The sequence below is a fragment of the Herpailurus yagouaroundi genome, unplaced genomic scaffold (assembly GCF_014898765.1).
Source record: "Herpailurus yagouaroundi ecotype Mexico unplaced genomic scaffold, PumYag 140, whole genome shotgun sequence".
Taxonomy (NCBI): domain Eukaryota; kingdom Metazoa; phylum Chordata; class Mammalia; order Carnivora; family Felidae; genus Herpailurus; species Herpailurus yagouaroundi.
The window spans coordinates 26,451,507-26,467,605 of record NW_024412395.1 but is presented as its reverse complement, the minus strand read 5'-3'; the positions used below and the strand labels follow the sequence as shown (position 1 = coordinate 26,467,605).

General features: G+C 37.3%; 1 protein-coding gene across 4 annotated transcripts in view; it reads right to left on the bottom strand.

Annotated features, from left to right (window-relative positions):
- The window catches only part of ARHGAP15 (Rho GTPase activating protein 15), a 619,122-nt gene that overhangs the window by 460,800 nt on the left and 142,223 nt on the right, over positions 1–16,099 (bottom strand). The window lies entirely within an intron of this gene.

Below are 16,099 nucleotides of genomic sequence, written 5' to 3'. Positions count from 1 at the left end.
ATAGGTATGTATTTATCACCATTTTGTTACTTGTTTTGTGGTTGTTTTTGTAGTTTTCCTCTTATCCTTTCTTCTCTTTCACGGATTGGTTTTCGTTTGTGATATACTTAAGTTCCTTACTTTCTGTTTTTTGCATATCTATTATGGTTTTTTTTGATTTGTGGTTGCCATTCGGTTCATATATAACATCTTCTTCCTGCATATAGCAGTCTATATTAAGCTGACGGTCGCTTATTTTTGAACTCATTCTTTACTCCTCTCCCCTCCACATTTCACATATTTGGTATCATCTTTTATATCCTTTTACTTTGTCCTTCCTATTTTTCTTACTCTTACTTATGGCTTTGTTTTCCACTCACAGAGCCCCTCTTAACATTTCTTGTAGGGCCTCTAAGGTTTCTAAAGGGAAGAGTAAATAGCCTTTAGGTTATTCATAAAGCCCAAGATAAGCTATTGTTTTTTTTTTTAAATGTACAGCATTCTTTTTTTCAAGTTTGAATCACGTAAATCTAAAGAAACATATCTTTTTAAAAAGTTAAAACTGAAAAATAGGTAAGCTTATTTTTTCAAAAAAACTAACAAGCTCTGTATGTGCTGTTGCCATGGATTTTTCTTGCAGAACCATTCTGCATATTGTATACGTGACTCCAAAGAAAAAATGGTTGGTCTGCAGTAGGAGGTGTGGGATGCACAGGAAACTTAACTGAATGTGCACACCAATGAGTGGTACTCTTCTGTGACCTATGACACCATCCGTCACCATCCAAGTCACACTCATGGACTATTGAATCGTGTGGAGCTTTCCCCCACATGTGCTTACACTGAGCTTGGATCTTTGTGCTTCTCATCAGTGCAAAAAGCATTCACACAGTGTGTATAAGGGTCTATGGGTTCTAGAATTTCCAGGGAATGCCAGGGACTTGAGGAGATAATCTTTCAACCAATGACCTTGATATGGTCTTCCAAAGTTTGAAAGATTAGAAATGGACGCTAAGCATTCTTCTCTTGGCACAAAAGTCAGTCTCCAAATCTAAGGTTTAGTCTCCCCTGGAGAGACATGAAGATAGGAGTCTCAGACAATTCTTTAAACTCGATCAGAGGCCATAAAAGCCCATCCCATTTTCCTCTTTGTTTTGGAAGTGAGCATTCAAAGACACATCTGTGATATCAGAGCTTTTCAGGATACCAAGCTGACGTCCTAAAGTATGATTTCAAATATACAATGAAATCAAGCAGACAAGATGGATTCTGAGAAAAGAAGAAAGAACTTGTCATAAGTAACTACAAGCCAGATAATTAGATTGAGACTGATCTCTTCCAATGTCTTCTGGGGCACATTTTCCATTGAAGTCAAAAGCAGACTCCCTAACAACTTGCAATCTTTCTTCCAGAGGAAATAAAAGGAAGCAATAAATTTACTTCTATAGGAATTCATAACATGTACACATATATATGTGCATACTAACATGCATACACACGCTGATATCAATAGAATCTCACATTCTAGCTGCTACGCTCAGACAAAGCTGGGAATACAGCAAGCGTCAAATTAAAAAGAGAAGCACAAAAACTCTACATTATCACATTTACATTACCCTCTCCTGTATATGTATATAAAATAAATGGCAGAAACAGAGATGTGAACAGAAGATGGTACAGCTGATGATGATCTAATGGGAAGAAACAAAGAACAAAAAACAAAAAAAACCTCTGAGTGGGGATTCAGAAAACCAGGGGCTTAAGGCTTTAATTCTTCCATTTTTTTTCTAGATGTGTGATGAAGAAGATGTTTATTCATATCTATTAGACTCTTATCTGATCATTAAAAGTATAATAACACCACTTTTCTTGAAGGCCACTGTGCAGGTTAAATGTTGTATTGCATGTGAAAACACTTTGAAAACTCATATACACTTGGCAAATGTAAATGAGGAAGATTAAATCACAACACTGAGATTTTTTTCAAAAAAGTTATGGGATATTTGGAGAAGACATTTTTTTCTTTCATAATTTTGTGCATCATGAATTTTCATTTCAAATTTCAGGGGATTTTTAAGTTTTTGCTAAAGTCAACATTTAAAAATATTGTATGGATGTAAAATTATTTTATCTACACTTAAAGGGTATATATAATGGTTTGATGTTTCAGTTTTCATGTATAACTTAAGTCTTGTTCAAACACACTAAAGATAGAGTTTTATTAGGACTGGCGAGGATGATACCAACATATATTCATGGACTTATTCCATCTGTATGGAATATGTAGATCTCACTCTAAATATAGTCTTTCAGTGTTCTGAAATGCTTGTGCTTTGGAAATCTGAAGTACAATAAACTGATACTACATTAACTTGGAAATTTAGTTTCTCAATTTAAAAAAATGTGCATCATCTCACAAGATAATAGATGTTTTCTAATTTTAAAAGTTGATGCGTACAGATCAGTGACAACTCTGAAAAAAGCCCCTATGCCATAGTATTTCACTCAATGTATTTTCCATTTTCATCCTTAAGATATTCCTAATCAATCCAACTTGCCACCTGATGTAGGTAAAGAAGTTATTTGAAGGAAAAATGCTATTTCTCAAGGACTCACAACAAAATGTAAGTTGGTATTATTTATTCAGCCACGCAGCTAATTTATAGTTAACATGGATTTTGCACTGGTAGTTTGAGTGTTTAACTATATAATCTTCACCAGGTTTTTGTATGCTTATACTTCTCATTTCCTTTATGTTTAAAAAATACCCTATGGTATACTGAAAAATATATTGAATTAATTAAGTTTCCACAGTTATTTAATTTTCTCAATCAGTATTGGGTTTACAAGTAAAACCCCCAAGTGTAGAAGTATTGAGTCAGATGTTTAATTTTTTTGTAAGTAACCCCTGGATGAATTTATACATGTTTAGTTTCATCTGCACATGTCCTCTTGATATCTTAAGAAATCTTATCACAGATTGCTTTATGTCATCAGTATACTATATATTTTGAATCAGTCTCCAAAAGCATAACATGAGAAGCCTATAAGATTTATTTCCAAAAGTTTATTACCAATGATTCTGTTGAGCTCCAATGTACGTTATTTCTAAAAAATTAAAAGAACAAAGTAAGAATTAGAGACATGTGGACTGCATAGTTGCTGAAATCTGTAAGTCCTAGGCTGAAAATGTGTCTTGCCTAGAAGAAACCTGAAGGAAAAAAATATAATCTGAATCTTATTTTTGAAGAATCAGCATCACCTTTCGTAATTCCTGGCAACTTGTATCATGTGCTCAATGCTTTAGAAGGTGTGATTTTTTTTAAATTTTAGGTTTATGGGTTTGGGTTCAATGTCTGTTATCTACTGATTAAGTTAGTTTCACCCATTTTTCTAGAGCACTCTACCACACAGCCCAAGGTCATCTCCCAGTTGCCTTTCATTTATTTCTATTTTTTTTCCAATTGTCTTAGCTCAGTGTCTGCATAATGGCCAAAAGTTGGCAGCACTCACCTACAACCTTCCTGTAGCTTCTACAGTTCTACAGGGTTACATTTAGTTCAACAGCTAGCAACATCTAAACATACTTGATAGGTTTCACTACTAAATCAGGACTCATGTTTTCCCTTGGGAGGAAAAAAAAAAAGAGGATCTGGAAAAACAGGCCTGCTTTTCTATATGGTGACCATTAGGTGGCACTGAGTTACAAAGGGCAAAGGCTCCCAGTGGAAGCTGCTGAGCCTGGCCTACTCTAACCCTATAAACTAACTCCTGGCTCTGGCTCAACATATCTAGTCGTTGCCATCCTTGTGCCCTGGTCTGAGGTTCCAAGTACGAGTGATTGGAAACCTATCTCTATTCTTTACAATAAAAAGAGTCAGGAGAAGGAGGTGGTTGGGAGTGAGGTGGGGGATTCAGCATGTTTTTTTGGAAGAAGGGGTGAATCTTCAAAGCAGAAATGCTCAGTGAACACTTGGAAATAAATGACTAGCGCTTCCGTGAGAGGAAAGGATTGGTGATAGAGATTTTGGAATCATTCAAGGAAAGGCAGAGCTAAAGAAGGTGAAATTAGATGACAAGAAGAATGAAAGAGCAATAGCTAAACATGGGGAAATATTCACAATTATGATGCAGGCAGAGAAAAAGAACCTAGACAAGGAGACAGAAAGTTTGAAAGGAAAGAGTGATAAAATCTATCTTATTATTGGCTCAAATTTATGGTGTTCTTTATTGTGGGAAAAAGAGAGAGATATGCATAAAGTGAATGGTGAATAATTAAAAGCTTAATATTACTACAGGTAGGAACAAAATGTCTGGGTATAACAACAGTGCCAAGTCCAATCAGGTGCTTTGCCGAAACCCTTATTTGCAACAAAGACAAATGAGTGTCGAACTCAATGGGCAGAAAAGCAAAAATATTTTAGAGTATGTGACTATATACAATTAGGTATTACAAGAATAAAGATACATATTTTGCATTTTTGTGGTAAAATTATCTTTTTAATATCTATACAGCCTTTCGCTAAATTTTTTACTACAGATTGACCACCTTTATCTTAAATGTAGCACTTTACAAACGATGGTGAGGGAGTTCCTTGCTTGTCCCTTAAATTTTTTACTTTGTCTCTTTGGCAGTTTCAGACAAATAATGTACGTTGAGGAAAGCGGTGAGAACAGAACAGTGTGAAATTATTGATCTCTTGCCTTGTGAAGTTTCACAAGTCCTTGCAAAAATTTACAAGTTTGCTTCAGGGCAAAATTTGATCATTTTGGACAGGGATTGAATATTTTGCCTTGAAAAATGTTAGCAAAATATCTCCTGGGGGGTGAAATCACAAACTGTCAAATCATTTGGGCATAGAAAGTCATCAACTTTATGTGGTGAGTGGCAATTTATACTCCATGCTTAGCTTTCATGGAAAACAATGACAAATTTAGAATCAATACTCCAAAATGATTTGCTCCCAACAAGAACTGATTGTTTTCACTGGATTGTATTGAAGGTTTAGCTACAGTGTAATACGAGGGGAGATCAGCAGGAGGCAGCACTGAATCACGTGTCAAGCCAAGGAGTCCCTGGAACCAGGAAAAAGCCAAACTTCTAACTGGTTTGCAGGGTAAAGAGAGCCCCGGGCTTTAAAGACAGATCTGGGTCTGAATTTTGGTTCTGCTATTTATTAGCAATGTGATATCTGGCAGGTTATTTAACCTCTCTGAATCCTAGTTTTCTCATAAAGACAGGGGATTAATATTTACCTGATAATGATGGGGAATAATGACAGACAGATACATGCCTTATAAATGGGATTTCTATTGTTACCTTATTATAATTAAAATAATTATTAAAATAAATATTATTAAAGAATAATATAGAGGTTCTTCTATATAAAGAGAGATTGAAAATCTATCAACTTTTCTTTGGGAAATCAAAATTTACATATACCATAAATAATATGATTCATGAATTCAAAAACTTATTTACAAATACGAGAGGACTAGGAACACAGTTTTTAAGAGAGAACTCTAAGAGAAGTTGCTCAAACTAAGAACTACTAAAAGAAAGAAGTCTTTCACGCAGTTGACGGTAACCTTACGAGACTGCATCTCTCACAATTCCATTTAGTCTGAGAGTGAAGGAGTTACATACGCTTATGAATACTGGATCCACAGACAACTTTAAAAATATTTTTGGCTAGGTAACACTTGCACGTAGTTCATCTATCAAAAAGCATTAAAAAAAGAATAAAGTAGGAAGCTTTTCTCTTTTCTTTATCTCAATATGAGGAGTTTTAAAAATAGAAACTAGAAAATTTGGAGTCCATCACTAAGTGTTAGGGAAAATTGTGGTGCTTGAAGCAAAAGTACATTTAATAAAGTACATTTGTCCAGGGGGTGACTGCAGGCCATTTCATCATCTAATGAAGCAGTGTCCTTAATAGTTGGTCTCTCTGAATCTGCAGCTTCATTAGAGTGTTCAAAAAAATGGATTTCCAGGCCTGTTTTCCTGTGGGTCCACATTTCCTATGGAGGCGCCATGATTGGGAGTGCCTTCACTTGTTTAAGTTCACTTCCATTCAGCTGTGGCTTCTACATGAATGGTCTCAAAGCCTCACCAAAACAGGTCTCTATTTTTAATACTCTTAATTGTCAAGAAATCCTAACAGCAGATGAAATATTGTCCTGGTATATATTACATCTAATATTCAGATGAAATATTGTCCTGTTGTATGTATTATATTTAATAGTCTTTATCTTGACTTGCTGTTAGGACTTTCCATAGAAAAGATGTTATTTCAGTTCTAGATCTTTTTATATTAACATAGCTTAATACCTTGTGATTATTATTCTTCCTATGTATATATTTTATGTATTTTAAAGATCTCAAATGAGAACTTAATATTTTCTACATTTAAAATTCTCTTCATTATATGTGTAGCTGAGTGGTCAACAAGAAGAACTTCATAGAGGGAGTGCCCTAGTTCTAAAGCTTGGCTTTTACTACTTAATAATTATATGACCTTGGCAAGTGACCTGAACTCTCTGAGACTTACTTTTCTTCATCTATAAAATGGGCATACTATTGACTCAGGGATGTTCCAAAGGTTAAATCAATAGACATAATTAAAGTCCGTAGAATCTCATGTATAGTAGTACAATATAAATTAACTCTACTACCATTTTATCGCAAATATATCTAATGTTCTTTCTTCCAACAACAACAGTGTGCTCTTTTTACCCTTGCCATCTCCTTATATCGAAAACTAAAGTGTGGATACCTTCTTAAAAATTGTCCAATTCTGGGGCGCCTGGGTGGCGCAGTCGGTTAAGCATCCGACTTCAGCCAGGTCACGATCTCGCGGTCCGTGAGTTCGAGCCCCGCGTCAGGCTCTGGGCTGATGGCTCGGAGCCTGGAGCCTGTTTCCGATTCTGTGTCTCCCTCTCTCTCTCTGCCCCTCCCCCGTTCATGCTCTGTCTCTCTCTGTCCCAAAAATAAATAAACGTTGGAAAAAAAAAATTGTCCAATTCTGATAAAGGAGGTAGATACAAAGGTTATATTTGAATTTCAAAACCTTCTCAAAACCACTCAGTAAATCTTTGATCAAATGCTTAAAACTTAGCTTTTGAGGTTACTTTTGGCATCCCTCTTGGCTGTCAATGCTTCCCAAGAAGATATTACGGACCCACAGTGTTTGGGGGTAAATGAAGCTGGCATCACCAGGGCCGGTCATTTTAACACCACACGGAAAGACACATTTTTGCTTTCTCCTGCACCAGCTTCATCTTCAGGCACTTTCATTACTAGCTTTACCAAGGATGGAGGAGTCTCTGATCAGAAGGGTGAGGGTCCAAAACGGAACTTAGGTGAATGGGTGGGGTCACCAGTTCTTAAAAGCATTCTTTATTCTTTTCATCCTCTCTTGTTTCTTTGTCACTCATTCCCTCTATTGTTTTTCCATGTGATAAGAGGCCCTAGACCCGACTTGACCCTTGATTTTCTTTTCCAGTCCGCGCTTCTGGCAACGTGAAAGAACACAGGCTTTCCCCTACCAGCAGCATGCCCCCCACATTCTCTCTCAATTCTTCTCCTACTGAGCTGCCCAGTTCATGAAGGCCGGCTGCTGAAGCAAGTTTGTTGTTAGTTGCTGAGTAAAACCTGACACCCAATTCTTCTCTTCTTTTGTTTAGAACTAGAAATGTGAGGAAAATTAAAAAATGTAAAGTTTTTTTTTTCCAAAAGAGCCTATAAATATGAGAAAAAAAGCTTCAGATAAGATTCTGGAGGTACCCCTTTGCTTTGAAGGAAATCTTTTGATTTGTGAAGGATTGTAGGTTGAATTTATTTCTAGGCAGAGCGATGATTCAAGGTTATCAAACGTTGGTCTAAAGTGTTTTGGGAAAGCCCACATTGAAGTCCCAAGCAGCAGACACTTCCCAAGCTCTGTAGTAGACTCAGTGAAGCTCTTGCTTCACAACCTTCTGTGGGGAAGTAGGCCAACTCCATCTCTTCTGTGACCCGGACAGGATGCAGATTGGTCAACAGTAAGCCACAGCTGCAGTCGTTAAGACACACAAGGACTTGCTAACTGAATTTTGTAGGAGCTAACACAGGTGTTCAATGCCCACTACAACAATGCAAAGACCAGGCATAGCTACACTTCTGTAAAAAGGAGAAGTGAAAAAAAAGTCGAAAACTTCTAAGTGTAAATCTCAAAGCGAGAGTTCTAGAAGAAAATGAGAGACAGGGTTCTGCGACCTAAATAGGAAAACTTATTGCTTAAAAAAGATATTTAAATGTAAACTATTTCACAAGGTTTATATGAGAATGAATAAAGATTATGCTCTCAATTTGTCTTCTTTCTGATCTGACTTGGCCCATTTCTATTGTAAATGGGTGGGAGGGATTTCGCTCTTCCTGTACAAAGCTAAATAACCTGTGCACAATCTGATGTATTAGAAACAGGACTCAGTAGGAACTCAGATGCCCTGGGTTTGAGAACCAGTTCTACACTGAGGAGTGAAGGCACTTATGGCCATAGAAGCTCCCAGGGAAGGAAAGTCAGTGAGAACTGTCATTGCGAGCAAGCACTTCGTGGAGGAAATCAGGACTGAGGGTGACCTCAAAGACTGGCCCAGGTCACAGTCTTCACTGCAGTCATGGCTTGTTCTTTGCATGTGTCACCAGATTCCAGCATATATATTAACTTGCAAGGCAATGCTCTAAAATATTCAGAGAAACTCAACAATCACAGGCAGTTCCTGTCATTGAAGGCAATACTTGAAAATCTTTTCTTTAAGTGCAACTACTTGAGAACGAGAAGGGTCTCATATGATGAATTAAAATCCACCAAATTGGCACTTCAGCTGAATGAATAAGAGGAAAAAATTCTCAAAGTATGGACTGTCCATAAAAGAGACACTGCTTCATTCTTCCCTAGAAATAATAACATCTTTTACATATGCCACTTCTCTCTGAGGAGCTTTAAATACTTTATCTAATTAATCCTCCCAGTTTCCCAGAGAGGTAGATAGGGGGCAGGTATTATTATCTGAATTTAGCAGTTGTAGAAATTAAAGTGCCCTGATTAAGTGACTGAGGTAGGAGGCTGCATTTGCACTTAAATAAGTGGGCTCTAAATTCTCTGCTATTTGAGTAAAAAGAGCACCTACAATGTATATTAAATCTGCCTTCTTTTAATCCATCTTACATGTAGTCTGGCCAAAAACTCTTTGCAGTGCTAGGTACAAAGAACAAAATATCTCAAAATGTGATTGTGAACTTAGCAGTGGCTTCTGAGCCAAGAGGCTAGAGGTTATTTTTATTAAACTATAAATAAGAAGATTTCTTATATTTTCAAATTGCTGTAGTAGTCAATTTAGCACTTTTAAACAGTTGAATGTATGTTGTGAGTATCAGAATAGAAATATTTGAGGGACTATGGAACTTTACATTAGTGAACAGTAGGACATCTGCCTTTGGACCAGGTAATTAGACATTCAGGTATGAAACACATAGGAGAACAGATATTGTCCAGGGACAGAGTCCAAAAGAGGGGACGAATTTAACAGGCACTCTGTTACCTAGTCAAAAGTCACTTTCTTCTTTTTTTGCCTGTGGAACCCCAGTCGTGGGGGCTGTCAGTCCCTGTCAGTCTCCCTAGCAGACATAATACACCCATCTCTCTTTCATGTCACTGTGCAAGGGCGGCCATTTAGCTTCCTCTGTCCAGTGACACACCCAGAGGCTGCTGCAGACCATCTGGGAGAGTTTTCTTTGACCTTCAAGAGATGCAAGAAGTCTCATACTCTGCTGAACTTTGCCAGGTCTTCAAGGGCATGAGTCAGAAAAGTACACAAAGTGGATGTCAGGACATGAAGAAGGAATGACTGTGTTTTCAAAGACTGTGCCCTCAGTGAGTTATTGAATTTGCCACCCCTGGATTTTTTTTTATTTTGGTACTTACTTTCTACATGAGTTACAATTTCTACATCATTTAGTTTAGGAACGTGAGGGTTTCTACCTAGATGAGTTGCCACTAATACAAACTGGAACACATCGTTTCCAGAGTTATTTTTATGTCATTATTTCAGATGAAGTCTCAGACTAGCTGCTATCCCTAGTGTGAAAATATTAAGATGGTGAGCACAAGGTTTGAGAGAGGCCAGAAATGCACAGAGTATCCACACAAGTTTCCTCACAGGGTAGAAAAATGTTCTGTGTACTTTTCCCTAAATAAACCACATGCAACATACTGGGCAGGAAAAGCCCCTACAGAAGCTGGTGAGAATGGAATGAAAAAGCTGGGATGCAGAGGCAGAGAGCTTGAGGAAACCATGGCCCATTTTACCCCAGATCTGGAGAATAATCCAAAAATTACCTAGCTGATGAAAATGAATGCTGTGTCCACAATACACCATGCAGGTATGTATGACCAATTTCAAAGTATGCCTATGAACAGATCAATTTAAGAACAAAGGACAGTATTGTCTATGGAGCTGTCTTATTGTTTTGCTCCTTGAAAGTTCTCTGAGATAGGTGCACAAAGGTGGCTAATAGCTTAAGATTCAAAAATTCTACCTGTCCATGTTCTCAGGAAGACAGTCCATCCATGTGGCAAGAACATACATAATTCTAAGACAAGAAAGGTACATTCCGAGTCCTGGTGTGAATTCCTGAATCTATCCACCTATACTCATTTTTCAAAAAGTAAACAAGCCTTGTCTGCCAGTTACACTAAACAAATACGCAACAAATGATACATAATGAAACTGCTCGTTTTTTCTTATTGAAGAGTGTGCAACAAATGAAAAATAAACTACTTCATTTCTTGTTATTTGAAAAGCGAATGGTAAGAATGAATTCATTTCCCCCTTTATGTTCCCTGGGAGTACTAGAGGGGAAAAAGCAAAGAAAGTTCAGAAGGCTATAAGACAGTATTTCAATAAAGCCCAGGATCAAAACACAAGCCACAATAACAACAAAACCAACACAAACAAACAAACTACAAAGAAGTCTAAGAAATATGTGGTATCCAAGTGAGTAGGAGAATGATAAGGTGGTGTGGCTTAGCCTCCAGTGATGGAATTTCTAACCACTTTCCCAGTTTTTGCTCATTTCTAACGTATGCCTAATGCAGAGCCAATGTTTCAGTAAGATACAAAATTATACTAAGCAAAGAATAAAAATGATCTGAGAGCATCACTATGCACCACATCATGTCAGGCACTGAAAGAAATTGGAAAGAAAGAAGGAAGGAAAGAATAGTAGTAGCTGTGGACCCTGCTTTCCAAAGGTATAAAGTGTCGTCAGAGAGAGGATGCATAAGCCTATGAAAATATGCATCGGGGCGCCTGGGTGGCTCAGTCAGTTGGGTGTCCAACTTCAGCTCAGGTCATGATCTCACATTTCATGAGGTTTAGCCCCACGTCGGGCTCTGTGCTGACAGCTCGGAGCCGGGAGCCTGCTTCAGATTCTGTGTCTCCCTCTCTCTGCCCCTCCCATGCTCACGTTCTGTCTCTCTCTGCCTCAAAAATAAATAATAATAATAAAAAAGAAAATATGCATAAAAATGCCAGGTGGTAAGCAAAAAGTGTCTAACAAACAGGATTAATAATAGTAATAATGTGGAAAGACGGCAAAGCCATCACTGCAGAGGCAGGATTAAACAAGTTTAGTGGTGTGGGTGCAAGAGGCAACCTGTGCGTTTAAATCTCGCTTTGCCCTAAGAGCTGCATAAAATCGGACAAGTTAACTCACCCTCTGGTAAATTCCTTTTTTCATCGTTAACTAGAAAACAGACCAACCTACAGACTTGGTGGGTTGACTGTGAGGAGTAGAAATGATACATGTGAAGTATCCAGCAGGTACTTAGAATGCTGAGCTCTCAAGGTAACGTTCAGTAAAGGGTAATGATGTGATTAGTAATGGCGGGCTGAATAAATGGTCTTCGTAAGTAGAGCTAATGCTCATCGAATGCTTATGCTGTGGGAGCCCTTCTGCCTACGTTATCTCATTTAATTTCCATACCACCCTCATAAGGTCATATGCAGCACAGAAGTTTAGAGGTGGGCAAAGTCCAGGCTAGCTGTGAGAATTTACTGTAAAGGATGCCTAGGAGTTGAACCGGAAGAAAGGCAATGTGGTGGCATGACAGGAAGGGACATGGTTCAGCAACTGAGCAATCAAGCAAATAAGCAAACCAACAGTGGTGTGAGAGGGCTTTAGCCGTCATTTTAAGGAAGTCACACATTACCACCAAGAGTATGGACACAGCATGTTGGTAAGTAAGAGGGCTGCTGAGTCCAAGGAGTAGACCTGGAGATGCCTTATGCAGTGAACCAGGGAACCGACAGGTCACCTCTCAAGTTGATAACCTGAAGAGCTAGACACTTAGGGAAAATTTGCTCACTGGATTTTCTGAAGTAAGTAAGTAAATTAATAAATGGGCCTGTTTTCACATATACAAACCTAATCAAGCTGAGAAATGAATTCTGCATATCAAACAATTATTTTGTTTTACGTTGATTTGAACAGTTTCTAAATTACTGTTTTCGAATTAATTGTCTAACTGTATCTCACCATTGCCAAGGCCAACAATCCATGACATAGACGTCAACATAACATGCTATTGCATTCCCTTGCCCTTTGTGTCAGTAGTTCAGTGATGGTGTGGTGAGCCTGGGGGGCCCTGGGATCTCCTCCCTGCCTCAGCAGTTCAAGTCAGTAACTCTTCTTTGCCTGAGGTTTGATAGTAGCTGCCTAAAGAAGTCTGATATTTCTTCTAAGTATTCCTCTCCCACTCCCTGCACCAGAGATTCAGCCTTTTAGTGTGTGGGTGGTTTCTGCTTTTGTTTGTGGGTGGTTATTTCATTGTGCAAAAGAGTTCCCTCAGTGTTTTCTTCTTGATTCAGGAATTACCAAGAGTGGTGGCCTGTTTCATTGTGACATTTTTCAGTTATACATTGTTAGGTTCCCAAAGCCAGTTAGGCAAGGTATCCTGGGGAAATCAAAATTTATTATTGCCATTATGAAATTCTGAAATTAAGACCACCTTGCAAAACAACTGAATTATAAATGTGGTATGTCGTCTTGTTACCCAATCAATTGGCCAGTAACACGAGACAGTTATTAGACTGTGCTGTGCGAGGATAACTTCCTCCTCCTAATGTGATGGAATTAATTCATACAACCTGATAACAAGGCTATTACAATGCGAACAATGGTTTGAAAGTGGCTTGCGTGGAACAGCCAGGCACCATTGAACATTTCAGATCAAAGGTCTATTGAACAGAAAGAACAAATAGAATCAATTTCTTGAACTGTGTCTGCATTTCCAAACTTGCAACATTATACCACAGAATGTGACTTAATGAAGTACAGATGAGAAGACCAGAGAAAAGCTAGTTCTAATGCAACAATGAAAATTAATGTAGTACTTTGGATTTTTTTTCTCTGTGAAAACAAACTAGTTATTAAAGACAGCTCTGTATGCCTAAAATTCTGGACTTTGAAGACAGCCAGAGCTTAGATAGTTCCCTTAGTTACAGATAAGAAGGAGTGCAGAGGTGTGTTTGCCACAGCTCATGGAGGCTGCAAAGTTGCATGTTATAGAATTTATCTATTTTTGAACAGCCGAGTACTTAATGAGATAAAGTGTTCATCTAACTGACATAGGTAACAAAGGATGCACAGAACACTTTACACAAGTCTGAGATGAAAAGTTAAACAGAAACCATGATAAAAATGTATAGTGACTAAGCTGAAAAAAACTACTTTTCTGGAAAGGTCGTTTATATTAAAGGTTCTTTCTCAATTACAATGTAAGAGTTGTTAGAATTCCAGAATAAAAGTACAAAATATATTTACTCATTGAAAAATTCAAACTCCTACAATGAACCAGACTTTTGGGGGGGTTCCTTGGAATTACCAGGAACTAAATGAGCAATAAATAAAAGAGGAAATTATTAACTGGATAAAATTTTATAGGAATAAAAATATGGAAATGAAATGTTTGGGGATGAATAGAATTTAAAATGAATCAAAAATTAATTTTAAAAATAACTAAGATGAGAAGAGAAAATTTATAAAACTAAAAAATTATTAACCTGTATTTTGAAATATTTAATATTTTTTAAAAATGTCATATAATTTACTACTTAAGGATATGCATCATGATTTTATTTGTAATATATCTCATCTACTTAGTGTCTCTTTATTTTTTATTAAGAATCGAAGTTATGGCAAAATTTTTGCACTAGTTAGTAGCAATTACTACAAAATGTCATCATCAGATTATTCAGAAATATGTATTATATTCTATTTAGAATTTGTTGCCTTATTTTCATCTATTTTATCATTTATTTTACTTTAGTGTATCCCAACCTAATTACTTTCATTTCTGGAAGTCAGTAACTTAAAGACAAAGATATCAGACCAATATTTTAAGTGGAAACATTTTAAAATAACTCTACAAAACAGAAAGAGAGTAATTGTGTAGACAAAGCAATATAAATAATTTCTTTAAACAAATCTTCAAGTTGAAAAATTCATTATAACTCACAAGAACAATGAAATGATACACAGCTCAACATTAGGACTAAATACTTGAACAAATGACATAAAAACAAATGACATTATCTTTCCATTGTCAAACTTTAAAATCACAATGCCCAAAACAAAAAGAAATTCCATTTGATATGGCTAAATTAAATTTTTTAAAAAGCAGCCTATTAAAAGCAAGAATCTGGATGGATCAGGTAGCTTAGTATATATTCAATTAATACTTTGCCACTGAAACACTCATGAAAATACAGAAGAGATCAAATCTTAGTAACATTGGAAATTGAGGATACCAATCAGTGATCTCTCAGTAATTGGGAGTAATTATCTTTAAATACTTTACAGTTCATCTGGATTGAGATTAGCAGTGAATGAATGGCTGCACCTTTCTTTTTTTAGTTTATTTATTTATTTCGAGAGAGAGAGAGAGAGAGAAAGAGTGCATGCTCACATGAGCCAGAGAGGGGGGTAGAGAAGGAGAGGGAGAATCCCAAGCAAGCTCTACTCTGCCAGTGCAGAGCCCCATGAGGGGCTCAGTCTCACGAACCATGAGATCATGACCGGAGCTGAAATCAGGAGTCACATGCTCAGCCGACTGAGCCACCCAAGTGCCCCACCTGGCTGCATGTTTTAAGCAGAATAATACAGAAAGAAAAAGGGTAGATATTAATAAAAATCCCTGCCAACTCTTCTTCCCTAATACGGTTTGGCCCATAATGTTCATCGCAAAATCTTGTGATCGTCAGACTTGTGCCTACTGCAAGTGACCTGTTTCCTGGGGCCACGAGGACTTTTCACACCCTTCTCCCACCCCCTCTCCTCCTCCTGCCATCATCAGTTGCTAGGGAGGCAATAGATGTAGCACAAGGAAGAGGAGAGATTTTATTTGATGAGTAAAATCAACAATGACTACAGAGTAAAAAGAACCCATGAAATGGTCTATTCTTCTAGAGAATTATAGATTCATGCCCACTTTCAGGGAAAAGAAGAACCAAAAACTATTTTTGAAATTCTCACAAACAAACCCATCTCCTTATCATTAGCTAGGACATAGACAAGGACAACCAACATTGATTTTTCCCTCCGCTTTAAGGTGGGATTGAAAGTGTAAAAATACTGTAAGAACACAGTGTAAGAATACACTGTAAGAATACACTGTAAGAAAACACGAGTGGAATTGAAAGTGTAAAAACACTGTAAGAATAAGATACAAAAACATGGGCGCTATAAAGAGAGTCCACAAACTGGAAACAGGGAAAAATGCTTAATATCTGTGGGAAAAATCGTTATAGAAACTATAACCCATAGAAATGTACCTGTGTTACCCTCTCAGTGAGAGAAAAGTTGAAACGTATATGGTCAGGAAAGGAAGGTAAATATTTTAAAGACTGTTTGCATAGAGTGAGACGTTCAGATGGCTGCCTACAGGAAGAAAACGAGGCAGGGAGATTCTAAGCATGGTACCAGAATAAAAATCTTTATTAGAGGCAGAAAAGATCAGACCTTACATGCAAAAAGTTGTATCAACAATGGAGAGAAAAACTGCAAGTTTTAATACAGAGG